This window comes from Triticum dicoccoides, chromosome 6B (assembly GCF_002162155.2).
Source record: "Triticum dicoccoides isolate Atlit2015 ecotype Zavitan chromosome 6B, WEW_v2.0, whole genome shotgun sequence".
In the NCBI taxonomy this organism is placed as follows: domain Eukaryota; kingdom Viridiplantae; phylum Streptophyta; class Magnoliopsida; order Poales; family Poaceae; genus Triticum; species Triticum dicoccoides.
Window position 1 is genome coordinate 533,840,185 of NC_041391.1, and position 26,774 is coordinate 533,866,958.

At 46.6% G+C, this 26,774-nt stretch overlaps 1 long non-coding RNA gene across 1 annotated transcript; it reads left to right on the plus strand.

The window, feature by feature from the left end:
* Positions 1-3,776: 3,776 nt before the first annotated feature.
* On the plus strand, positions 3,777-4,273 carry LOC119326662. Its single transcript, XR_005158100.1, has 3 exons — positions 3,777-3,946; positions 4,079-4,139; positions 4,256-4,273. It is a non-coding gene; the product is annotated as an uncharacterized LOC119326662 (long non-coding RNA).
* The last annotated feature ends 22,501 nt before the right edge of the window (positions 4,274-26,774 follow it).

Below are 26,774 nucleotides of genomic sequence, written 5' to 3' on the forward strand. Positions count from 1 at the left end.
CACGCACGGCACGGCGGCGCAACACCGAAAGGGCGAGAAACACGCTGGAGAGGCGCATGGTGCAAGAGCTGGGACAATCCCATGGTGAGTGGAGGCTATACATGGGTATTGGGTGGCCAGGGAGAAGTCAACGGCGAGCGGCGGCGGCTGCAGCGCACTGCGCTAGGTGGGAGGTGGCTGTAGCGCGAGAGCGAGAGCGCCGAGCTGCAGAAAAGGAGTGGTGTCTCTCCCGGGCACACACGTGTCTTCGGCGAGGCCAAGAGCTTGCTTGAGAGGGAGATCAGGATGCGCTGGGGATTGGCCGGATATGGGGAAGAAGAAAGGGGCACCGGCGATTTTCTAGCCACCGCGGACGGAGGCCAGCTAGAACCCGACAAGAATGTCAGTGAGCCCCTCTGGATTCCTATTGTCCGCTCCATGCAGTGAATCGATGCCGGGGCAGCCCGTAGACGACGCCTGAGACCCCGATCTCTGCCACGGCCATCGAACTTCACCTCCGATATTCGGCCACCCCGTACCACCATAGGCCTCCCCGACCTCTGTTTCTCATCGCAGTAAGCTCATGCTCCTAATCTCCTCTTCCCCCGTTCGATTCCGGCCGCCATGACCGATCTCGACAGGCTCCCTCACATATATTGGCAGAGGAAGAAGATGACCAGTGAGCCAGTTGGGCTGGTTTGGCCGTCCACTATAGCTGGGCCAAATGGTAAGCCTATGCTCTCTCTCTTCTCTTTTAATTTTTGTTTTTATTTTATTTTCCTCTAGGTGGGTCCCACATGTAAGCGACACGTGAAGGAAGGGAAAAAATGTCCAATAGACGCCCGATAGACGGTCAAACCCCTTTGACCGGACGGAAACGGAACAAAAGGGTATTTTTGTAAGGTCAGTTAACGGCACAGGGACAAATTTGAGCATGCTTTGAAATTACGGGTAAATGAGTAGTGGGTTCGAGTTAGGGACACAAATGTAAAAGACCCTAGTTATTAAATGATGGGTTGCTAGAGTGACAAATGCTTAAATCCTAGTTGATGCGCTGTTTCGTAAGGGACTGATTTGGATCCATATGTTTAATGCTATGGTTAGATTTTATCTTAATACTTTTCTCGTAGTTCCAGATGCTTGCGAGGGGTTAATCATAAGTCACAGGCTTGTTCAAGTAATAACAGCACCCAAGCATTGGTCCACCCACTTACCATATTATCAAAGTAGCAAACGCGAATCAAACCAACATGATGAAAGTGACGAGATCAAATTCCCGTGTGCCCTCAAGAACGTTTTGCTTATTATAACCATTCTAGCATGTCCTTTGCCACAAAAGGATTGGGCTACCTTGCTGCACTTTTGTTATCGTTGTCGTTACTTGCTCGTTAGAAATTATCTTGCTATCAAACTATCCGTTACCTACAATTTCAATTCTTTTAGAAATTACCTGGTTGAAAACTGCTTGTCATTTCCTTATCATCCTCGCTGGATTCGAGACTCTTACTTATCGAAAGGACTATGATTGATCCCCTATACTTGTGGGTCCACACTTCACCATCTTTGTGCCTAAGGGAAAGCATTATGGAGTAGTTATTAGATGATGGGTTGCTAGAGTGACAGAGGCTTAAACCCTAGTTTATGTGCTGTTTCGTAACGGGCTGATTTGGATCCATATGTTTCATGCTATGGTTAGATTTATCCTAATTCTTCTTTTCGCAGTTGCGGATGCTTGGGAGAGGGGGTAATCATATGTGGAAGGCTTGTTCAAGTAAGAACAACACCCAAGCACCGGTCCACCCACATACCATATTATCAAAGTAATGAATGTGAATCAAACAAACATGTTGAAAGTGACTATATGAAATTCCCGTGTGTCCTCAAGAACGCTTTACTGTCACTTGTCACTATGGAAAACAATCCTTTTAGGGGTTTATTCGGGGTATCTTCACCTCGACTGGAAACACAAAGAGTTTCCCCTCAACCTACTACACCTACTGAAAATATTAGTTATGAAATTCATTCGAGTATGATAGAGAAACTACTAGCTAATCCATATGTAGGAGATGGAACGAAACATCGTGACTTGCACCTGATATATGTGGATTGTTTAAGCTTGCAGGTTTACCCGAAGATGAAGTTAAGAAGAAGGTCTCCCTTTACCTTTTGGGGGAAAAGCATTGACATGGTATAGGCTATGCGATGATATTGGATTTTGGAACTGGAATCGATTGAAATTGGAATTTCACCAAAAATTTATCCTATTCATCTAGTTCATTGTGATTGGAATTATATATATATTTTTTGGCCTTGTGAAGGATAAAGTATCACTCTAGCTTGGGGGAGGCTTAAGTCAATGTTATATTCATGCCAGAATCATGAGCTCTTAAGAGAAATTATCATTTAGAATTTTTATGCTCGACTTTCTCCTAATGATCAATCCATGCTTGATACTTCTTGTGCTGGTTCTTTTATGAAGAAGACAATTGAATTCAAATGGGATCTTTTAGAAAGAAATAAATGCAACTCTGAATATTAGGAACTCGATGAAGGTAAATAGTCAGGTATAAAGCTTGAGTTTGATTGTGTTAAATATTTTATGGATACCAATGCTTTTCATAAGTTTAGCACTAAATATGGACTTGACTCTGAGATAGTAGCCTCTTTTTGTGAATCATTTGATACTTATGTTGATCTCCCTAAGGAGAAGTGGTTTAAATATCATCACTCTATTAAAGAAGGAATTAAAGAACCGGTAGTACTTAAAAGTGAAACTATTGTTTACAATATTGATCTAGTTGTACCTACTAGTTATATTGAAAAACATCCTTTCCCCGTTGAGATAAAGGGACATGCTAAGGTTTTAGCCGAGGTTCACAAAATCTCTACTATCTAAAAGAAAAGTAGTGTTCCGTTTCCCCTCTTACGTTTGTCAACACCTCTCGGCCCACTTGATTTTCTTTCCCCCCTTCCGGTTTTCTCCATCACGGTTTTCTCCCTTTAGCTTGCATCTCACTCCGGCGTCCAGCGCCACCGCTGACCGCTCCCGACCTCCAGCCTTCGTCCAGTAAGCCCTCCCGCGCGCCCTGTCTCTCCTCTTCTCCCTTCTCCTTTCCTTTCCTCTCTCTCACAAATCTTGTCTCTGGCCCATGGATCCTGATGGAACACCATGGATCCCGATGTGGAGCTCCACTGCGGCCCGATCTGACCTGGGAGCGGCCAGATCCGTGCGTCTCCGCCTCGCTCCGCGCGGCCTCCATGGTCCGCCGTCTTCTCCAGCGCCGGCGCCGCGCTCGGCCGCCGCCGTCCCATGCCATGGCCGCCTCCCTCCAGAACGACCTGGCATGGCCACCTCCCTGCCTCTCCCGCAAGTGGGCCTCTATGCAACCAGATCTATAAGTCTATGCCTCGCTCCGCGGGCCTCCATGGTTATCCGTCTTCCCGAGCGCCGGCGCCGCGCGCAGCCGCCGCGCCGTCCCATGCCATGGTCGCCTCCCTCCAAAATGTCGTGCCATGTCCGCCTCCCTGCCTCTCCCGCAAGTGGGCCGATGCGCCCCCGACCTAGCAGATTAATGGAGGGCGCTGCCGACGTTGGTTCATGCCTCGGTTCACCTGCTTCCTGACGTCCAATTCCTTTTGTTGTTGCTATATTCAACCTCATCTCTGAAATTTTACATCTTCCTGTGTTGCTGTCCAGGTGTATCAAGTTTCACAAGGTCAATGATTATTGAACCATCTGGTTAGGAAGAACTTGTTCACGCTTTTCTTTGTGAAAACCAAAATTTTTTATCTGGTAGGTAAAGATAAAGATTTTCAGTTTAATTATCTTCAAAATTCTGTGTGTGGGGAAGTGCCTGGCGGTGGTGGTTGGGCACTTGAGCTTGGAGCTGGCCAGGGCAGTGGATGGGGAAGAGGAGATTGCTGCTACTGCTGTCGTTTTGTGTATGCTACAGCTGCAAAATTCTGTGTATGTGCTGCTGCTGCTAAATACAGGACGATGCATTATATTTTCCCTCTATCAATCTTTAAATTCATTATCATTTTTATTTTATTTTTCTGAATGTTGTTCTTTAATCCAATTGTTTTTTTCGTGGTGCAGGTAAGTCAATCCTAGGCGAGTTCTGTATTGTTAGCCTTTGTGGTGACTGCTACACGATCCTGTAATGCATTCTGGGAGTGTTGTTTCTTTCAGTTGTTTCAATTACTAGATTAGCAGCAAAATGCGTCCATGTCAATGTTGGATTTTACTTCCTGATTTTCATTCCAAGTTCTGCAGGAAAGAAACAAGGAGAATATTGCTCTTAACTGAAGCAAATAGGATTTCGTCAAGGTTGTGCCTCAATATCATGGATGCGCCTATGCATGTCAATTTTTCTAACGAGATGATTTCTGCTCTTGGGCTAGCGGATAGGGTTGTGCTTGTTGTCGATGCTGCTGAGGTCGGCATGGTAATTCACTGGCCTATTGCTTTATATATAAGATAAGGTGACATGCATGCTTCGAACAGATGGTTTTTATCCCATGCCAAGCAGTTCTAAGCCAAATAGAGAATGCTTCACTTTAACTTGGTTTGTGTGAGCATAACGTTTTATTAAGTTGGAACTTGGAGGTGGTCTATCGGTTTAGCATTTTGGAAACTTAAAGTTGCACTTGATGATGCTTTGTGAGATGGAGCGCTTCATTCCAGGGCGTGGTTTTGAGAAAGATCCGGTAGCAAATTAAACTGATATTTGAGTTCACCATTGTTTGTTTGACAATTTTACTTAATTGTACATCTAAACTTTTATTTGCATGCATCAACTGCAAACCGCTACATATTTCTGCATCATATATTAAGGTTTGATTAAGTTCATATACGACAGTCGATTAGCTCCAGTCTGACATTTTATTCATTCTAGGTGAATGCAAAAATGTTTAGAATAAGCTATACATTGCAAGTTCACATATTTCCTGTTGTAATATTTTCTGTGTTTGTGCAGAATTGGGATATGACCGCTTACACATCCGGGACACAAGGGGCCGCCATAGCTTGGTTTGTCTCTTTGGACTGCCACAGTGCCCATCCGGGCGTCTTTGGATCCTCGGCCATGGGCCTTGCTGTCTATGGATCATACGCCACTGGTCATGTTTTGCCACCTGTCTCTCAGGACAACCACCCCTATGTTCGGTTCGGGAGGCACCGGAGGGAGCCGACATGGTCATCATCATTCCGTGAATGAATAAACTCTTCAAGATCACTTGTGCGGCTCGGTTAAAGGTAAACATGTCCATAGTATCTTCGTAAGCATATAAGTAATAATTTGTATTAGGCATGATTCTCATTCAACTGTCTAGAGATTGTATAGTTGTTTTGACGCATTAGATCAGTCCGTACATACAAATTGGTTTCATTGAGATGTGTTCCTTTTCTATCATGTCAATGACAAATATACACTATTTCTTTCCTCATAATAAATTGTCAATTCTTTGAGATGGGTGAGGAAAATCGTCAAGATTAAAGAATTGCAGGTTGAAAAGGTATATTGTTTAATCCCATCTTATTTTCACAATACTCGGTTTGATGTTTTTTGGAAGATTAGATTGAAAAATAACCAATTTTTCTATCGTACTTGAGTTGGGAGTCGTTGTAGATAACGTTGTGCAGGTTAAATTTATGCTCACTGCCCACACTACCGTAATTCATGCATGTTGGTGCTTTCCAGGTGACGTGCCCAACATGCTTTTGCTCGAGAATGGCAATGGGAAGCGAGTACCGCCCATGTATAGATCCCTTTAATAGATGTTGTTGAATTTGTCATGTCCCTGCTACTTATGACATTTTCCTTCTTGTAGTGTTGTGCTAGGGCCTGAATTAGTTTTTGATGTATACTCTGAAGAGTTACACTGCTATGAAGTTGGACAACATTGAGTACAACCAGTGTTGAAGTATACCAACCACATCAGCTTCCGAGTCCATCGACAATCCGAGCTTTGTATCTTTGAGGTTTCAGATATTTGAGTATTATTATTTTCTTGTCAGTGAAGGTTATCATGTTTTCACACCCGCTCTATAATGTTTCAAGGAAAAATGTCAAACATGGTTACCTTTGTAAAGAGTTCAAATCATCTAATGTAAATATGCACATTGCAAAACAATCTGATAAATTCATTTTATTTCTTGAATTGTGAAATGGGAGATATTGCTTTTGTGATTATTGCTCCGTGTGATATGCCTATGGTACACCTTTGTACTTATGTTCCTACAAAATTAAGTTCCACAAGTATGCAAAGTACTATTTGGTGTCATAATATATCATGCCAGGTAGCTCCACATAAAGGTTTATTTTTGCAACAAATATTGTTGTCTGTAGCAAGGCACAAGGATTTTAGCTACGCCTGTAAATATTAATGCAGATCCTAATGAGTCAGTTGCTGGAGCACCAGAGCTTGCTCAAGAAGAGTGCACTGTAGATCGTGCTACTGAACAGGGATGAGAGGGACGCCCACAACAAGGAACCGAGAAGATGGATGCGCAAGGAGAAGAACACGACAATGACATATGATGTGCATGAGGATCATAAATATATACCTTAGACATGATTGAAGTTGAACCACTAAAATACATATGCCCCTGGTGCAACGCACGGGCATTGTCCTAGTTAATATTAAATCATCCAAACCCTCTGAACAAATTAAAGTAGAACCAAGTGTTTCTATGGTTAAAGATCTCTTGGTAAAAAATATAAATGGGCATGTTATCTACTTCTGTGATGAAGCTGCTAGAATTGCCAAACCCAATACTAAAGATAAGAACAAGCATGTTGTTGACATGCATGTCATCTCAGTTAAAATAGGAGATCATTGTTATCATGGTTTATGTGACTTAGGTGCTAGTGTGATTGCTATCCTTTTTAGTTTATACCAAGAAATTATGAATGATATACCACCCGCTAAAATAGAAGACATAGATGTTACTATTAAAATTGCTAATAGAGATACCATCAAACCACTTGGGATTGTTAGAGATATTAAATTATTTTGTGGGAAAAAAATACCCTACTAAATTTCTAGTTCTTGGTTCCCCACAAGATGACTTTTATCCCATTATTTTTGGTAGACCTTACTTGAACATTGTCAATGCTAAGATAGATTGTGAGAAAGAAACCGTCAGTGTTAGTTTTAGTGATGTGTCTCATGATTTTAATTTCTCTAAGTTTCATAGACAACCTTGTGAAAAAGAATCACCTAGTAAAGATGAAATAATTGGTCTTGCTTCTATTGCCGTACCTCCTACTGATCCACTAGAACAATACTTGCTAGACCATGAAAATAATATGCACTTAAATGAAAGAAATGAAATAAATAAAATATTGTTTGACCAACAACCTATCCTTAAACACAATTTGCCTATTGAAACTCTAGGAGGTCCTCCTCCACCTAAAGGTGATCCTATGTTTGAATTAAAGCAATTACCTAACACTTTGAAGTATGCTTATGTTGATGAAAAGAAGATATGTCTCGTTATTATTAGTGCTAACCTTATAAAGCATGAAGATAAAAGATTATTAAAAACTCTGAGGAAGCACTGTGCTGCTATTGGATATACTCTTGATGATCTTAAGGGCATTAGTCCCACTTTCTATGAGCACACGATCAATATGGAACCTGATGCTAAACCAGTTGTTGATCATCAACATTGATTAAATCCCAAAATGAAAGAAGTGGTAAGAGCTAAAATATTAAAACTTCTAGAAGTAGGTATAATCTATCTCATAGCTAATAGTAGATGGGTAAGTCGCATTCAATGTGTCCCTAAGAAAGGAGGTATTACTGTTGTTCCTAATGATAAAAACGAACTCATTCCACAAAGAATTGTTACTGGCTATAGAATGGTAACTGATTTTAGAAAATTAAATAAAGCTACTAGATAAAGATCATTACCCTCTGCCTTTTATTGATCAAATGCTAGAAAGACTATCTAAGCAGACACACTTTTGTTTTCCTGATGGATATTCTGGTTTTTCTCAAATACCCGTTTCACAACTTGATCAAGAGAAAACCACCTTTACTTGTCCTTTCGGAACTGATGTTAGACATATGCCTTTTGGTTTATGTAATGCACCTGCTACCTTTCAAAGATGTATGACTGCTATATTCTCTGATTTTTGTGAAAAGATTTTTTAGGTTTTCATTGATGTTTTTTCTGTTTATGGAACTTATTTTGATGATTGCTTAAGCAACCTTGATTGAGTTTTGTAGAGATGTGAACAAACTAATCTTGTCTTGAATTGGGAGAAGTGGCACTTTATGGTTAATGAAGACATTGTCTTGTGGCATAAAATTTCTGAATGAGGTATTGGGGTGGATAAAGCTAAAGTTGATGTAATTGAGAAAATGGCATGTCCTAAAGACATTAAAGGTATTCGTAGTTTTCTTGGTCATGTTGGTTTCTATAGGAGGTTAATTAAAGATTTATCTAAAAATTTCTAGGCCTCTTACCAATCTTTTACAAATGGATGTTCCATTTGTTTTTTATGATGATTGTGTAGAAGCCTTTGAAACACTTAAGAAAGCCTTAACTCCTGCATCTATTGTTCAACCACCTGATTGGAACCTGCCTTTTGAAATTATGTGTGATGCTAGTGATTATGTTGTTGGTGCTATTCTAGGACAAAGAGTTGATAAGAAATTAAATGTTATTCACTATGCTAGTAAAACTCTAGACAGTGCCCAAAGAAATTATGCTACTACTGAGAAAGAATTTTTAGCTGTTGTGTTTGCTTGTGATAAAGTCAGATCTTATATAGTTGACTCTAAAGTAATTGTTCACACTGATCATGTTGCTATTAAATATCTTATGGAAAAAAGATGCTAAACCTAGACTCATTAGGTGGGTTCTCTTGCTACAAGAATTTGACTTACACATCACTAATAGGAAAGGAGCTGAGTACCCAGTAGCTAACAACTTGTCTAGGTTAGAAAATATTCTTGGTGACCCACTAGCTATTGATGATAGTTTCCCTGAAGAATAGCTAGCTATCATAAACACCTCTCCTAATACTCCTTGGTATGCTGACTATGCTAATTAGATTGTTGCTAAATTTATACCACCCAGTTTCACATACCAACAAAAGAAAAAAAATTCTTCGACGATTTAAGACATTACTTTTGGGATGACCCACATCTTTACAAAGGAGTAGATGGTATTATTAGACGTTGTATACCTGAGCATGAACAGGAACAAATCCTACGGAAATGTCACTCCGAGGCCTATGAAGAACATCATGCGGGAGTTAGAACTACACACAAGGTATTGTAGTCTAGTTTTTATTGGCCTACTGTCTTCAAGGATGCCCATAAGTTTGTTGACCTCTGTCCTCTAGGTACTCTGTGGAACACCTGTGTAGTTGATTTGCCCTTCCTCTCCTCTTCTTCTTCCTGGATCTCTTCAACAGCTGTTTGTATCTCAATCACTTTCATGTCTAGATCATAGAATTTTGGCTCAATGATTCTCCAAGCTCTCCTGGTTCTGAGTCAGGGTGGCCAGTCCTTTCTCAATCCTCCAGGTTGCTTGAATCAGATATCCAAGCTGGTCTTGCTTTGACTTGAGAAACATTTCTAAAGCTTCTGCAGCAGTGGGCATCTTTGCTACTTTCTCTGCTTTGGCTTTCTTCTTCTTCCCATGAGCTTCAACTGAAGTGGGATCTTCAGCATCCATGACAACTGTGTTGTCCTCAAAGTCAGGCAACAAAGGAAGATGTTCTTTGTCCAACATATACACTCCCTTTTTCATCTTGGAATTTATCAACATTTGAATGTGTGGAGCATACCCACATGATCTTTTCCGGTCAACTGTTGTCCTCTTGATTGTCTCAACAATCAAGCTCATAACCTTGAACTTTTGTGGCACAACATCAAACACCTGTAACAAGTTGATGGAATGGCCTCTGATCATCCTGTGATCTCCAGATTTGAGCAACAGAGTGTGCCTCAATATGGTGTTTATGGTGGCCAAACCAGACAACAAGTAGTAGACTGACCCAAACTTATGTGTTTCCAAGGCCTTATCTGGAATTTCCTTATGCATATTGGCCATGGAGTTATGATCCTTCTTCTTCTCAGCATACACATCAATGTCTTTCTCTTCTTTTTAGGTGGATTTATGAGCTTGGCCCACTCATCAATTGTAGATTGGTGCCTCTGATCTTCAGTCATCCACAGAATCCTTCCATCAGGATAAAAATGAGCTGTTGAGTAGAATTGCATCATGAGCTCATCATTCCACTTTGTCAACTCTTGACCAACAAAGTCATCAACACCATTGGCCTTAAAGCTATCATGCACTCCTAGGAAATGATCTACATTTGCATCAATGTATTTCCAATCAACCCATCTCATGTCACTTACAATGGGCTTCTTGTCCAGCAAAACTGTCTCATAAAAAGCTTGTTGCTCTTTGGTGTGGAACATGTAGTACACTGCAGTCCTCCTCCTCACAGCATATGGATCTGCTTGTCTCCATCTTCTGAGACCTGCATCCTTTCTCTCCTTCATGTTTTTAGCTACTCGATGACTGTCATTATGGTCTGGAATCTTAGGTTTCAGCTTCCTGATCACTGGGGCTTCAACATCTCTATAGCTTTAGGCACTGGGGCCTTGTTCTTCTCTGAAGCACGTATGTTCCTGGTGCTTCTCTTTGGAGCTGTCTTGGAGGCTTGAGATGGAGCTTTGGGGGCTGTCTTGGGCTTTGAAGGAGCTGCCCCAGACTTGATGGCATCCCCCATCAGCTTCTGTGACTTAGCAGGAGGTGCTTGTGCAGCAACCTCTTCTTCCTCTTCCTCCTTGTCGGTGTCAAAACCGGCAGATCTTGGGTAGGGGGTCCTGAACTGTGCGTCTGAGGATCGAAGGTAACAAGGAGGCAGGGGACACGATGTTTACCCAGGTTCGGTCCCTCTTAATGGAGGTAATACCCTAATTCCTGCTTGATTGACTTTGATAAATATAGGGGTTACAAGAGTTGATCTACCTCGAGGACCCCTTAGTCCAGGACTCCCTTAGTAGCCCCTGAACCGGGCTTCAATGATGATGTATTCGGTGCGTAGACTGTCTTCGGCATTGCAAGGCAGGTTCCTTCTCTGAATACTCCAATGCAGTCCTCCATGCAAAACAGCTGTATCCGGCTTTATTAAACAATTACAGCCTTAAGCTGTAAGGGAAAAAAACATTCGAAACAAAATAAGTCATGTCCATAGGTGATTTTTCCAGCGAGGCGTTATGTCCTGGCCTTGTTAGCATTCTGAACCATTTTACAGCCTCGTTTCGCATTCCGAGGCACGGTCCTTGACACGTCTTGTCAAAGCAGAGATCGTGTCCCCTTATCACGGGATTCCTATTAACAGGGGTTTGGGTAATCCAACCGTGCCGTTCATAGGGGTTTGGGAATAGGTGAGATTTAAGGCTCCATAGGAGACGCTTGATATCCACTTCCTTTATAAGAAGACAAAAGATCCATCTTTTTACCCCATGCCTTCTTCCTCCTTAGCCTATCCTCCATTTGAGCTCCAGTGCCCAAGTCTCAATCCTTTCCATCGCCACCAAACACTCCTAGCCATGTCCGGATCTGGAGCGTAGGGCAAGTGGATGGCCTCCTCTGTTACAGAGGAGAACATCAAGGAGCTCCAGGAAGCTGGGTATCTAGCCACGGACATAGTCCATCGGCTCCCTGCCAGAAAGCAGATCATTCCCACTCCGGAGCCTAACGAAAGGGTAGTATTCATCCCCCATTTCCTTCGCGGACCAAGGTTTCCCCTTCATCCTTTCGTCCGCGGTCTTATATTCTACTACGGACTAGATTTTCATGATCTAGCCCCAAATTCCTTCCTCAACCTTTCGAGGTTTATCGCCGTGTGCGAGAGGCATTCGTCCACGTCCCTCCCCACTTCGGCCTATGGCTCAAGGTATTTAATGTGAAGCCAAAGTTGGTCCAGGGCCAACACGCGGAGTGCAGTGGCGCCATGGTGAGCAAACTCCCCAACGTCACCTGGCCAAAGGGGACCGTCGGTGTCAAAACCGGCGGATCTCGGGTAGGGGGTCTCGAACTGTGCGTCTAAGGCTTATGGTAACAGGAGGCGGGGGACACGATGTTTACCTAGGTTCGGGCCCTCTTGATGGAGGTAATACCCTACTTCCTGCTTGATTGATCTTGATGATATGAGTATTACAAGAGTAGATCTACCACAAGATCGTAGAGGCTAACCCTAGAAGCTAGCCTATGATTATGATTGTTGTTCCTGTCCTACGGACTAAACCCTCCGGTTTATATAGACACCGGAGGGGGCTAGGGTTACACAGAATCGGTTACAGAGAAGCGAATCTACATATCTGAATCGCCAAGCTTGCCTTCCACGCCAAGGAGAGTCCCACCCAGACACGATACGAAGTCTTCAATCTTGTATGTTCATACTCCAAAAGTCCGACATAAGCATATTGTCTGGCTGTCCAAGGACCCCCTAATCCAGGACTCCCTCAGTGGCCCCTGAACCAGGCTTCAATGACGATGAGTCCGGCGTGCAGATTGTCTTCGGCATTGCAAGGCGGGTTCCTTCTCTGAATACTCCAAAGTAAATCTTGAACACGAGAATCGTGTCTGGCTCTGCAAAACAAATTCCACATACCACCGTAGAGAGCATAACATTCCACAAGTCTAGTCTGCTGACAGCTTCTCCATAGAGTGACATCACGCCACGACCCGGTTATTATTCAAACTGTTTTCTCAACTTGCTACTGCACATATTGCGAGGCGGTTTTATTGGCACGTCTTGTCGAAGCATAGATCATGTCCCCTTATCACGGGATTCTCATCAATACGGGTGTGGTAACCCAACTGTGCTATCAACACGGCACTTGGGGAATAAGCGAGTTCTTAGGGCAAGTGGGGAGGTGCAGGATCCCTGCAGGCTTTATAAGGAGATAAGGACTCCCCCTTTTCACCCATGCCTTCTTCTTCCTCTGCTCATCCATTCTCGAGCTCCAGCGCCCAATCTCTCACCTCCTCCGCAAAATCATTCCGAACATGTCTAGAGCGGGAGGCAAGTGGATGGCCTCCTCCGTCACGAAGGAGGACATCAAGAAGCTTCAGGGGGCCAGATACTTATCCACCGACATCGCGCATTAGCTTCCAGCCGAAGGGCAGATCATCCCTACCCCGAAGCCCCAGAAAAGGGTTGTACTCCTCTCCCATTTCATCTGCGGGATGGGTTTCCCCCTTCACCAATTCATTCGTAGACTGATGTTCTACTACGGGCCGGACTTAAATGATCTGCCCCCAACTCCATCCTCAACATCTCGGTGTTTATTGTCGTGTGCGAGGCCTTTCTCCGCATCACACCTCACTTCGGCCTATGGCTGAAGACCTTCAATGTGAAGCCAAAGGTGGTGAGCGGCCAACAAGCGGAGTGCAGAGGTGCCATGGTGGGCAAGATGCCCAATGTCACCTGGCCCGAATGCTCCTTCGTGGAGACCATGAAGGGTTGGCAATCGGGGTGATTTTACATCACCGAGCCGCGCGACGCCAACTGGGCGGCAGCCCCCGAACTTCGATCCGGCGTCCCCACGCGGCTTACCTCCTAGAAAGTGAAGGGTTTAGCCTGGGGCTCAGCGGAAGAATTGACCGGACTTCTGACCTGCATCAAAAATATGATAGACAAGAAAATCAAGCTCGTCAACGTGGTCCAGGTTATGCTCCTCCGTCGGATTCTTCTGTGCCAGAGACGAAATTGCAATCTGTGGGAGTTCGACCCGGCCGTACACCGGATGCTGCGAGAGCTCTTCGACATGATGCATGAAGATGTCTAGAAGGTGTTGTTCAAGGCCAACGAGGTACCACCGCCCACAACCAAAGACCGCGGGCTCAGCGCAAGACGCCAAGCCAATTCGGTAAGTTATCATATTTGCAAAATATGTCTTTTATTAGCTCATCCGTGGGAGGAACCTAAGCCTCCATGCCAATATTTCAGGCCTGGGTAACGGTAGCGGAGCGGATTAACTGTCCAGCTCCGCTTCCTGAAGATCCAGAATTGCCTCTTTTAACGAAGATGTTGTTTCCGGCGCCCTATGATGTGCCAGAGAAGAAGGCCAAGAAGACGGCCACGAGGACCAGAGATGGTCTCCGATGCAAGGTCATATCGGACACGACGTCCGAAGAAACCAAGTCACACTCCTCCTCCGATGACGAGGAGGAAGAAGAAATCCATCCCCCTACTGGGGGGAGCAAGAAGAGGAAGGCCACCCCTCAGGGGAAGGCCAAGGTGTCCAAGAAGGGGAAAACCTTCCTTCCGGACTATTCCATCGTAGCCACCTACAGCGGCGAGGAGTGGGAACCCAGGGTCAAGCCCCTGGCCAAGTCGTAAGTATCCAAACACGATAGTATTTCCAATACATTTGCTGTATCACTTCTCATCATGCAAAATGTACATCTGCAGCCCAGCCAAATCCAACATCGAGATATCCTCCTCTTCGGAGGGGTATCTGGACCCGACGGCGATGGACAGCGATTCGCTTCCAACGGCCTCCTCCCCCAAGGCCGCGGACAACACCGAGGTGTTGTCACGAAGGATACCAGGCCAAGGGGAGATAGTTCTGGAGAGGCCTTCGGGTGAAATCCCGGTCGCCGGACACGTGGGGAGAAAGACACCCACAGACTCCAATAATGGGGGCCGCAGCCAGTTTGGCCCACAGCGGAATACGACTCCAGAAAACCGAGTGGTTCCGGATTCAGGCAAGCAACCTCTCCCTAAAGGGGATGAGCCAGCTGTACCGATGACCTCTGCCCATCCAGAGGCATCGGACAGTTTGTTGGAAATGCTTCGCAGCGCTTCCATTGATGAAGAACACCGTACTCTTATGAGTATGGTGATTGAGAAAGTTCGGTCCGCCAAAAGCGGATTGACCGAAGCCTGCGCTAGCCTTCTAACATGCTTTGAGGTAAGTAATAGAATTGTGAGAAAATACCACAATGTAGAGAGTATCCCCTGATGCTCTGTTAGGTGTTCAGAAGGAAAAGCCGAACAGAGGATCGAATAATGTTCGCAAGAGTCTACCAGAAGATGTTTTTATGTGAATAAGCAGGCGTCGCTGCTGGCCACAGCCGATCGTACTTGGTCTCTGGACTAAAGCAGGACCTGGAGCGGACCGAGGGAGAGCTCGACCTTGTGAAGAGGCAGCTCAAGGAAAGTCAAGGTAGGCAATACCTCATCTATATATTTATAAAGGATAGATGGTTTTTACTTGATAGAAGCATCTTGAACTTTTACAGGGGCCACGACTGAAGTGGCGGCCCTGAAGAAGGTGTTGTCCGAGGCTGAAGACAAAGCAGCCAAGGAACGCACTGAGCGTGAGAAGAAAGAGGACCGGGTTAACGAGGTCCAACAAGAGCTCCAGGATTTCGTCCAGAAATACGAGTCCTTGGAGCGTGACTCTAAGACTCAAGAGTCCGAGCTTGCTAAGGCCCTCCAGAGCGTGCAAGGCGCCAAGGCCGAAGCCTAGAAGGCCCTTCAGGAGATCCAGGTGGCCAAGAAGATTGCGGCGGGTAAGGCATTCATTTTGCAAATCAAGCATGTGAGGGAGACATTCCTTTTACTTACCCTAATTTGGAGTTCTCCAGGAGCATTTGCGGATCTGCCGTGTAGCATATCTGATGCCGTGGAATTCTACCGAGCCGAAGAAGGGAGCTCAATGGAGAAGCTGTTCTGGTCTCAATATATTGGGACGGAACATCTGATGCCCTTAAGCGACCAGCTGAAGCAACTGGTCGAGCTGCACAAGGCAGCCGAACTGGCCATAAAGGACCTCATAGTCCGGCTGTGGCCTGCCAAGCCAACGCCCAGCAGCTACTTCGGTATCGTGAAGCGGATCGTGAGTGCCTGTCCCCGACTAGAGGTCATAAAGCGGTCGGTTTGCATTGAAGGTGCGCGGATGGCCTTTGCCCGCGTAAAAGTGCACTGGGCAAAGATGGATGCCGAAAAGCTGATGACCGAGGGGCCACCGAGGGCAAGGAGCATCGCCGACCCGAAAAATATTATGACAGCGTCCTGAAGGGCTCCCGCCTTGTGGCGAAGCAATGTACAAAGGATGTGATCTTTGAATGAATACATTCATTTTATCCTGTAATATGAAACTAGTTCTTTTGCGCAATATAATGCTTGTTGATTTAAAATTTTACCTCTTGTGCGGTCGTTTGCAAAATCTGAGAGTTGGCAAGTCGTCGGCTTCTGCCCCCCATGTAACTAGCACAGGGGTGTTCGGGATAAACCTAAACACTCTTTATACAAGTTTTTGGTCCTTTAAGGAGGTGTTTAGCACAATGAATAAGGCAATCGGAGTTATAAAGCTTTATCACCCTCACTTAGCCATAGAAGTTCTATAATTTTAAATTTTGATGTAGCCCCTGGTATTCAGAAGGACGAACTTGGGGCGCTTTACACGCCTAAACTGGACAAAAACCGATTCCTCGCATAAAGCGGAAAGAATCCTTAAGGATTTGTAACCTCTCGAACAGCGACCAGCTCTCGCCGCATCATGACAGTCAGTTTTCGACTTTCTCTACTGAGGTGCTCGTCCGGAAGAACCGGGACACAATCGCAGTAGTTCTCCCTATGCTGCCTTAGCCGATATAGCGGAATGTAAGGTAGCTAAACATGGGAGCCGGGCAAACCCAACATTTGACCCAAGACATGATTCGGAGCTGATGCATATAATGCTATAAGTTCGGGGTGCCGCCTTGTCAAAAGTGTTCGGACTTTCCTGCCATGTTATGGGGTACATTGAAGCCCCTGGCAAACTAAATGTATCGGAATGTATGGGTGTGATTTTGTAATAAATACACAGTCAAAGGAAAATGAATGATATAATAAGCTGACGCTGTAAATTGTTTTCCATTTTTATTTGAATGATACATCAAGGAGTATGTGTACAAGTAGTGCGATAAGCAAGTAGGGCTATTTGACATGCCTTTACCAAGAGCGAGCTGCATGCGGGTATGTAAAACAGGTATAATGATCGTTAGCAGAGACCACCTGGGGATTCCCTTGTATGTCAAAGCTCCTTGATTCCTTGGTATATCCGTCCTGCGATGGGTCCGACGATCAGGTTACCAAAAGAGCCTCACGAAGAGAAGAACCTGAAAGAGAGAAAAAGGTGAAGGTATGCGGATCTCGGGGCGGTTGAGCCGCGTTGTGGACCGCCGTCTAAATGTGCCTCCGTTTGTACCCATGGTATTTTGAGTGCGTAATTATGTACGCGCAGCACAAACTTCACTGCTTGATTGGGACTAGGACAGAGGCCGAATTGCTAGACGAGCTTTGGATGGGCCAGACGATCCTGTTGCAGAGTACTCCAGACTCGCTTGATGGTGTCTGGGGGCTTTATCGCCGAATTGGAGGTCTGCCTAAGGAGGCTGCTCTGTACTTCTGCTGCAAGGGCCGCAGTGTTCCGTATGGAGAGAGCGCTCTGTATTTCCATTGACTGTTATAACACCGTGAGGTCCGGGCTTCTTGAGCTTGAGATAGGCATAGTGTGGCACCACATTGAATCGAGTGAATGCGGTTTGTCCTAGCAGTGCATGATAACCACTGCGGAAGGGGACGATATCGAAGATTAACTCCTTGCTTCGGAAGTTATATGGGGATCCGAAGACCACTTCCAGTGTGATTGAGCCTGTGTAACAGGCTTCTACACTTGGTATGACACCTTTAAAGGTGGTTTAGTGGGTTTAATCCTTGAGGGATTGATGCCCATTTTGCACACTATATCCTGAGAGAGCAGGTTCAGGCTGCTACCACCATCCATGGGGACTTGTGTAAGGTGGAATCCGTCGATGATAGGGTCAAGGACCAGTGTGGCTGAGCCGCCATGACGGATACTGGTCGGATGGTCCCGACGATCAAAGGTGATCGGACAGGAAGACCATGGGTTGAACTTTGGGGCGACTGGCTCCATCGCGTAGACGTCCCTTAGTGCGCACTTCCGCTCCCGCTTGGGAATATGGGTGGCGTATATCATATTTACAGTTTTCACTTGGGGAGGAAATTTCTTCTGTCCTCCTGTGTTCGGCGGCCAGGGCTCCTCGTCGTCATCACTATTCGACCCCTTTTCCTTGTTTTCGGCATTCAGCTTGCCGGCTTGTTTAAATACCCAACATTCTCTGTTGGTGTCGTTGGCTTGTTTATCGGGGGTGCCATGGATTGACATGAACGATCGAGTATGCGGTCCAGACTGGACGAGCCGGATTGTTTCTTTTAAATGGCTTTTTCCATTGACCAGACTTGGAGCCATTGAATCCGGCATTGATGGCTATGTCTTCGGCATTATCGCCATTATTGTGGCGCTTGTGTCTGTTGCGTCAGGGCTTGCCGTTGCTATCTCTAGCGTCTAAGCTGCCAGGATTTCTTGATGTGCTATTGCTACGAGCCAACCAACTATCCTCGTCCGCACAGAAGTGGGTCATGAGTGTCGTGAGGGCTACCATGGACTTCCACTTCTCTTGGCCGAGGTGTCGGGCAAGCCATTCATCATGGATGTCATGCTTAAAGGCCGCTAGGGCATCGGCATCCGGACAGTCGACAATTTGATTCTTTTTAGTTAAGAACTGAGTCCAGAATTTCCTGGCTGACTCTCCGGGCTGTTGGTTATGTGACTTAAGTCATCAGCATCCGGTGGTCGCACATAAGTGACCTGGAAGTTGTCAAGGAATGCGTCTTCCAGGTTCGCCCAACTGCCGATGGAGTTCGCCGGCAGGCTATTCAGCCAATGCCGAGCTGGTCCTTTGAGTTTTAGTGGGAGGTACTTGATGGCGTGTAGATCATCGCCGCTGGCCATGTGAATGTGGAGAAGGAAATCTTCGATCCACACCCCGGGGTCTGTTGTCCCATCATATGGTTCTATATTTACAGGTTTAAACCCTTCTGGGAATTCATATTCCATTACTTCGTCAGTGAAGCCTAGGGGGTGTGCGGCGCCTCTGTGTCGGGCTACATCGCGACGCAGTTCGGATGAATCTGGTCCGCTGTATTCGGCCCGGACGGATTTGTATTTAGTATATCCGGCGTGGCGGTCATCGTCACGCGTTGGTGCACACCCCCGTGATCCATAGATCGATCTTGACTGTCCTGCTTTGTTTTCCAGTTCGTCTTGCAGGTCATGTGTGTAGCCCCGGGACTTGGTGTTTTTAGTTGTTCGGCGACGTGGTGCGGGTTGGTTTTCGGGCTGATATGCCACTTTGTCACGGCCACGGGGTGGTCGGTCAACCACATCCTGCACTTGAAGTGTGGACTCTAGTGCCTCGTCCTCGAATTGAGGTAACAACCTGTGCCTCGGGTAGCTTTTGTTGGGGCGCTCGAGTCCGTATTCCTCGGCTGCCAGGACTTCAGACCATCTGACAGTGAGCAGATCTTGATCAGCTTGAAGCTGCTACTATTTTTTCTTCAGGCTCTTTGCAGTGGCTATAAGCCGGCGCTTGAAGCCCTCTTGCTCGACGGGATCCTCAGGCACGATGAATTCTTCATCGCCGAGGCTCACCTCATCTTCGGAGAGGGGCATGTAATTGTCATCCTCTCAATCTTCATCCATTGCCTGTTCATCGGGGCTAGCTTGCCCGTTCTCTCGTCCGGCCTACTCGAAGCTTGGCTCGGTGGGATTATTTTCGTCTTCGGCATCATCCGGAGTGCTATTGTCTCTGGTGCCGGTATTGCTGTTTTTGCTATGGCAGGGTTTAGAGCGGCGCCGCTGACGACGGCGCTTAGGTTGCTTCTCCAGAGGGTCACCCTCTGTTGCATCCTTTTGATCCTTGCCATTGTTTTCTTTGGGCGTATACACCATATATATGCCATATGATGAGGTTGCCGTCCAGCGCCCTCTGGGCGGTGGTTCCTGTTCTTCTCCGGCATCATCGTCCATACCGTCGATGTCTTCGAAGTCAAAATCAAGCATGTTGGTTAAGTCATCGACAGTGGCTATTAAGTGGGTGGTGGGTGGGCAACGAATTCTTTTGTCGTCCGCTTCCCACTCAAGCTGGACATAGTTCGGCCGAGAATCCTTTGACAGGGAGAGAGACTTTAATGAATTTAGCATGTCACCCAAGGGCGAGTGCTGAAAGATATCCGCAGAGCTAAACTCCATGATCAGCGCCCAGTTAGGTATGATGGGCACGGATATACGCGGTTCGGAGCCTATGGCCGGAGACGAGTCCGAGGGTCCAATGACACAGACCTCCTTTGAAGTGAGATCGGTGTTTGGCTCTATCGCCACTGAGTGTGCGGCCTCCATGACGGGGTCCATCCACCCATCCTCGGACAGCATGATCTGCTCTGGATTTAAATCCGGGGCAGCTTCAGGTGTGATCTCCTGATCGCCGTCTGATGGCAGATCTAAGTCATGCTCATCGCGGCTATAGGGCGCACCTGTCATGGGCTCGAATCCGTCGAAGATCAAGTCCCCGCGGATGTCAGTAGTGTAGTTTAGGCTTCCAAACCTGACCTGATGGCCAGGGGCGTAGCTATCAATCTGCTCCATATGGCCAAGCGAGTTGGCCTTTGGTGCGAAGCCGCCGAATACGAAGATCTGTCCGGGGAGGAAAACCTCACCCTAGATCGCGTCGTTGTAGATGATTGAAGGAGCCATCAAGCCTTATAGTGACGACACAGTGGAACTCTCAATGAAAGCACCAATGTCGGTGTCAAAACCGGCGGATCTCGGGTAGGGGGTCCCGAACTGTGCGTCTAAGGCTAATGGTAACAGGAGGCGGGGGACACGATGTTTACCCAGGTTTGGGCCCTCTCGATGGAGGTAATACCCTACTTCCTGCTTGATTGATCTTGCTGATATGAGTATTACAAGAGTAGATCTACCACGAGATTGTAGAGGCTAACCCTAGAAGATAGCCTATGATTATGATTGTTATTCCTGTCCGACGAACTAAACCCTCCTGTTTATATAGACATCGGAGGGGGCTAGGGTTACACAGAGTCGGTTACAGAGAAGGGAATCTACATATCCGAATCGCCAAGCTTGCCTTCCACGCCTATGAGAGTCTCACACGGACACGAGATGAAGTCTTCAATCTTGTATCTTCATAATCCAACAGTCTGTCATAAGCATATAGTCCGGCTATCCGAGGACCCCCTAATCCAGGACTCCCTCAGGGACCTTTGTGGAGAGCGTCAAAGCATGGCAGCAGGGGTGGTTCTATATCCCGAAACCCCACGACGCCACATGGGCCGCCGCCCCTGAGTTCAATCTGGGTCCCCGATGCGGCTTACATCCTGGCTCAATAAGGGCCTAGATTGGAAATCGCCCGACGAGGTGACGACGCTGGAAAGCCGCGTCAAGGGCATCATAAACAAGAACACCAGCCTCGCCAGCGTGATCCAGGTGATGCTTTTTCTCCAGATTCTCCCTTGTTAGCGCTGGACTCAACATATGCGGGAATTCGACCCGGTCGGTCCTTGGACCCTGTAGCGGTTCTTTGGTACGATGCACAAAGACATATGGAAGCTGCTCTTCAAGACTCAAAAGTCGTGGCCGGAGACAACCAAAGACCACGGCCTTGACTGCGCACGTCCAGCCACTCCCGTAAGTTTTATGATAACTTTTATTTGAACTTTCTGACTCTCACAGGTCTGGACAAAGAAAGCAGAGCAGATCCAATGTTTGGCTCCGCTACCCAAGGACCAGATTACGCCCTTGCTAACCAAGATGCTGGTTCCGGCGTCGTATCAGGCGCCGGAGAAGAAGGGCAAGGAGACCAGAGGTAGCCTCCGTCGTGAGGGTACTTCAGATGCCATGTCCGAAGACTCCAAGACCTCCTCCTCCCATGACGAAGAAGTATAGGAGGAAGAGAGTAACTCTCCCCCAGGGGGGAAGAAGAAAAGGGAGGGGCTTCCGCGGATCTGGAGGCGGAGGCGACCAAGAAGGGAAAACCCTCGCTTCCGAATGATTGCGAAGCGGATGCCGATGCCATCCCAAAGCGGCACCCCAGATAGAAGCCCTCGGCTAAATCGTAAGTATCCGAAGACACCATACACATATTCGATTTTATGCCTTATTATTTTAACGTAATGAATTACGCATTATAGCCCAGCTCGCGATCTCCCCCAATGATCATCGTCATTTGGAACTCGCTAGGGATGAACACGATGGAGAGCGTGTCGCCTCCGCCGATCTCTCCACCCACTGCCAAGGATAACACCGAAGTGTTGTCTCAAAGAACCTCTCCAGGTCATGGGGGGTACGGGAGGTCGTGAATTTGGCAGTGAGGGTAATACCTCTGTTTCCGAAGAGAGGGGGGAATCAACCCCCATGGAGACCGGCAATGGGGGCAATGCTCAATTCGGCCCCCAACCGAATATTATTCCTGAGACCCATACGGCTTTGGAGTCGGATCAGCAGCCTTCTTCAAGGGAAGGGGGGCTCCCGTCTCCACCGGCATCCTCTATCAACCCAGAGGCGCCGGACACTCTGATGGAAGCGCTTCAAAGTGCTTCCATTATGGAGAAGCACCATACCCTTATGGGTACGGTGGTTGAAAAGGTTTGGTCCGCTTAAAGCAGATTGAACCAAGCCTATACTAGCCTTCTAACAGGCTTTGAGGTATGTGAAGTAATATATTTTTTGTTATTTACAAAAGGAATACCTGTATATAGATAGTAGCCCCTGAGGCTCTGTTTGGCGTTTCACGAAGAAAGGCCAAACAAAGGATCGAATAATACTTCACAGGGGCTAACATATATGTCTACTTGGATGAACAGCCTGCAAAGCAGGCAGCAGCCTCGCATGCGGCCGAAGTCTCCGAACTAAAGAGGAAACTGGAGGCACAGCAATGTATGTTGTACCAACGCATATCTTAATTGATATGAATTCCAATTTGTTATCTGACTAAGCTTTATGCTCATAGTTGACACGTCTGTGGTTGAAACCCTCAAGAGTGCTGGCTGAAGCCAAGAAGGAGGCGGATGAGGAACGAGCCGCCTGTCAAAAGCATGAAGCGAGGTTGGATGAAGTCCAACAAGAGCTCACTGATGCTATAAGCAAATGTGAGTCCTTGGAGCGCTAGGTGTCGGACCAAGACTCCAAACTTGCTACGGTGCTCCAAAGTGCAAAGGAGGCTCGGGTTGAAGCCCAAGGCGCCTGTCATGAGATCCGCAAAGCCAAGAAGATTGCGGCGGGTAAGGCTGTTAATATGCAGAGCAAATACGTAAGGAGAAAGTATACCTTTCTGACACGCGTTTGGAGTTCTCCAGGAGTGTTTGCGGATCTGCCGCGAAGTGTTGCAGATGCTGCAGATTTCTTCCGAGCCGAACAGGGGAGCTCAACGGAGAAACTGTTCTGGTCGCAGTACCTTGCGCCAAAGCAGCCCTTGCACCTCAGTGATCAACTAAAACAGTTGACCGAGCTACATAGAATGGCCGAACTGGCCATGAAGGATGTCATAGTCCGTCTTTGGCCAGCTGAACCAATACTTACTAGCTACTTTGGGCTTGTGAAGCGGCTGGTTGAAGCCTACCCACGAGTTGATGCTATAAAGTGGTCAGTCTGTATTGAAGGTGCCCGGATGGCCTTCGCCCATGTCAAGGTGCAGTGGGCGAAGATGAATGCCACCAGGCTTGCCACCGAGGGACCGCTTGCAAGGAAGGAGCATCGTACGCCGGAGAAATATTTCAACGACATCCTTGAAGGTTCCCGCCTTATAGAGAGCCTGTGTTAGAAGGACATAATTTTTGTATGAATGTATCCATGCTGCCCAAACTTTGTATAATGAAAACAAGGCCTTTGTATACTTTTAGTCTGGTTTTATCTGAATTAATTTATCCTCCATTGCGGCTGTTTTATTGAATCTGAGAGTTGGCCAGTCATCGGCTTCAGCCCCTCGCATAGATACTACGGGGGTGTTCGAAACAGCACAAAAACACACTTAACCCAACGACTTGGTCCTTGAAGGAGGTGCTAGTGCTGCAAACTAGGCAATCAGACTATGCGGCTTTATCACTCTCACCTAGCCATAGGAGTTTGATAATAAGATTGTAGGCGCAACCCCTAGTATTTTTCGGAGATCCGGACTCAGATGTTGTAGACACCTGACCAGTTAAAAAACCAGTCCTTCGTGTGATACAGAAAAAATTGCAAGAGATTTTTACTGAGTCACCGAATAGCTGACCAGCTCTCGCCGCATCATGACAGTCAGTTTTTGGCTTTCTCTACAGAGGTGTTTTATCCGGCTAGCCAGAATCACAATTGCAGTAGTTCTCCCTTTACTTCCTTAGCCGAACAATCAGAATGTAAGGTAGTAACCATAGGAGCCGGGCAACCCAACTATTGACCCAAGACATGATTCGGAGCCGATGCATATAATGCTAGATCAGGGATGCCGAATTGCACTTGTGAAAGTGTTCGGACTTAGGGTAAATTGAAGAAATGTATGCGGCTGAATGGAGCCCCTGGCGATTTAGGTCATGCCGAGGTGTACATGACAATCATATGACAAAAAATAAAAAATATGAATAAGCCAGTACCAAATAGTTTGGGCAAAAAACGGTTTCCATTATAGTCTGATTGATACGTCAAAACGTATTTGTACAGATAATGCTATAAGCTTCAAGGCTATTTTACATGTCGACCAAAAGGGAAAGCTATGTACAGGTATTAGAAAAGGGGAGGAGGTGATCTTGAAAGATCCTTTAGGTACTCCGTCGTATATCTGCGCTGCTTTTCGCCTTGGTGTGTGATCCCTTGAGAGGATTAATGAATAAATTTTCATAAGGGGCCCAAAAAGGGGCCCTTGACACCATAAAAAGGGTGATGTGGGTTGTAAAGAACCTAAAAAGAAGAAAAAAATCAAGTCTAAGAAAAAGATAGATGGGGGTCCAGGTACAATAGAGCCGTATTGTGGATTTTATCCTGAATATGCCTCTGTCGTCGCCCATGGTATTTTTAGTGCATAGTTATGTGCATGCGGTACATACGCCGCTGTCCGGTTGGGGCTGAGACAGAGGCCGGATTGCTAATCGAGCTCTTGACGAGCTGGACTATCATTCTGTGGGGTGGTCTGGACTCGTTTGACAGGGTCCCGGGGCTTGACTGCTGATGTGGAGTTCGGCTTGATAAGTCCGACTTGTACTTCCGCTGCGAGGGTCGCGATGTGTTCCTCAATACAAAGGGAGCGATCCATGTTTCCATGGACTGTTATAATACCGCGTGGTCCTGGCATTTTGAGCTTTAGATAAGTGTAGTGCGGGACCGCATTGAAACGGGCAAACGCAGTTCGTCTGAGCAGTGCATGATAGCCACTGCGAAATGGGACGATGTCAAAGATCAAGTCTTCGCTTCGGAAGTTGTCCGGCAAACCGAAGACGACTTCCAATGTGATTGTGCCCGTGCAATGGGCCTCGACACCAGGTATTACTCCTTTAAAGGTAGTTTTGGTGCGCTTGATTCTTGACGAGTCAATACCCATTTTCCGGACTATATCCTGATAAAGCAGGTTAAGACTGTTGCCGCCGTCCATGAGGACTCTCGTGAGGTGGAATCAGTTGATAATTGGGTCAAGGACTAATGCGGCTGAACCTCCATGAAGGATACTGGTCGGATGTTCCCTGCGATCGAAAGTGATCAGGCGTAATGACCATGGTTTAAATTTTGGGCCAACTGGTTGTATCGCATAGACGTCCCATAATGCGCGCTTGCGCTTCCTTTTGGGGATGTGAGTAGTGTATATCATATTCACCGTCTTGACCTTGGGGGGAAATTTCTTCTGCCCCCCTGTGTTCGGTGGGCGGGGCTCCTCGTCGTCATCCTTGCTGGGCGACCTTTCCCCGTATGCTCGGTGTTTAACTTACTGGCCTGCTTAGAGACCCAACAGCTTCTGTTGGTATGGTTGACAGGCTTGTCATGGGTGCCATGAATCTGGCAAGGTCGATCTAGTATTCGGTCCAGGCTAGATGAACCGTCTTTGTTTCGTTTGAATGGCCTCTTCCGCTGACCGGGCTTGGAGCCACTGAATCTGGTGTTAACCGTTGTGTCTTCTCGCAATGGGGCCCGCCCCTTGACACGTCTCCAACGTATCTATAATTTTTGATTGCTCCATGCTACTTTATCTACTGTTTTAGGCAATAGTGGGCTTTATTATCCACTTTTATATTATTTTTGGGACTAACGTATTAACCGGAGGCCCAACCTAGATTTGCTGTTTTATGCCTATTTCAGTGTTTCGAGGAAAAGGAATATCAGGCGGAGTCAAAATGGAACGAAATCAACTAGAGAAGTTATTTTTGGAAGGAAAGCAACCCAGGGAACTTGGAGTGCACGTTAGGGGAGATACGGGCTGCCCACGAGGGTGGGGGGTGCCCCCCTGGGCGTGGCCCCCTGCCTCGTGGGACCCCCATAGCTCCTCCGACGTACCCCCTGCACCCATATATACCTATGTATCATAAAACTTCCAGAACAGAAGATAGATCGGGAGTTCCGCCGCCGCAAGCCTTTGTAGCCACGAAAAACCAATCGGGACCCTGTTTTGGCACCCTGCCGAAGGGGGATCCCATCACCGGAGGCCATCTTCATCATCCCAGCGCTATCCATGACGAGGAGGGAGTAGTTCACCCTCAGGGCTGAGGGTATGTACCAGTAGCTATGTGTTTGATCTCTCTCTCTCTCGTGTTCTCTCTCGTGTTCCCTCTATGGCATGATCTTGATGTATCTCGAGCTTTTCTATTGTAGTCGGATCTTATGATGTTTCTCCCCCTCTACTCTCTTGTGATGAATTGAGTTTCCGC